Source organism: Galeopterus variegatus, unplaced genomic scaffold (assembly GCF_000696425.1).
Source record: "Galeopterus variegatus unplaced genomic scaffold, G_variegatus-3.0.2 Scaffold12835, whole genome shotgun sequence".
Classification (NCBI taxonomy): Eukaryota; Metazoa; Chordata; class Mammalia; order Dermoptera; family Cynocephalidae; genus Galeopterus; species Galeopterus variegatus.
In genome coordinates, this window is record NW_007738946.1 from 21,383 (window position 1) to 22,886 (window position 1,504).

Consider the following 1,504-nt stretch of genomic DNA (forward strand, 5'->3'; position numbering starts at 1 on the left):
TTATTCAGCACGTGAAATCTATTTCATTAAATAATTGTAATTTAGGATTAAGTCTCCTGTCCTTTGAGATCAAATTAAACAGATAAAGGAAAATCAAAGTAGAAAACCCAACGATAATAACTGTATTGTAACATCATTTTATTTTCAGCTACATGAACATCTTTCTCAGGTAATGTTACTAGCGCAACTTATTTATGGGGTTTTATAGTTTAGGGTAAATATATTTTTTAAAAAACTTATCTCTATTGTACATAGTTGTAATATAAAATGATTTACAGGCTATATTTCTCAGAAAGCAGGTTTAGACAGTAATCCTGCTAAAGAAAGTTTCTTATTTAGCCTATGTCATAGAATGAAAAGATATGATTAAAAACTCTTCTGATCATAATGCTTTAGACCATCAAAGGAATGTTCAGTTTCCTCCACAAAGAGCCACCAGGATTTTTTTCATAATCTTCCTTGGTTTCATCTTGTTGATTCAAAAATACAGTACACTTAATATTACCCTAATCATAATAAACATAAGATAGTATTTTTTTTTTTTTTTTGACCGGTAAGAGGATCGCAACCCTTGGGTGGTGTCACCTGCACTGTGCTCAGCCAGTGAGCGCACCGGCCATCCTTATATAGGATCCGAACCCGCGGCAGGAGCGCCACTGTGCACTCAAGCGCTGCACTCTCCCGAGTGTGCCATGTGGCCGGCCCTAAGATAGTTTTAATTATAGAAGAATTATTGTATTTGTAGACATTAAGTCAGATTATACATTACACTCCATCAATTACATGCGATCTTTGATAATACCATTCATTTCATTAAATCATATGTTTAGCAGATAACTGATATTTCTTGATTACTGTACAAAGAGCAATAGCTTTCAAGATTCAGATTAAGAACTTCTTTGAATTTATTATATTTTACATTAGAGCCATTATTTTCTAATAATGAAATATAATCTCCTCAGAATTGAATAACACAACATAATACCTAATTCACTGAACAGAAAGAAAGTTGTAAGCCTGTTATTTATTTATTTTTTTTTTTACTTTTTCTTGGCAGACTTTAGTTATCCAAGGCAAATAATGAATTGAATTTAAACAGTTATCTATCTTTCAATCAGTTCAAAACTCCTGACTTTTCTGTCTTATTTTTCAATATGCTAATGAGATAACATGAATATATATTTTAAACAGTTTTACATATGACAAAATTAAGAAAAATATTTTGCAAATACGTTCCTAATCCCCTCACCAATACTCATCACAAAATAAATCATGAATGATGTCTATCTACAGTGGCAGAAACTCTACCACATTTTGTTGATAAGCTTATGTATGTATTATGCTGAACATTTCCATGATTTTGGTTGAAAATGTACCTGGTTTTCCAGTAGAAAATTTACTAGTAAATTTTACAGTGAAAGTTCGATTATCTTATGAAGTCTGCACCCTGATATATTGAATTAATCTAATATATGAAATTCACAGATAGAGCAAGTCAGCTCTT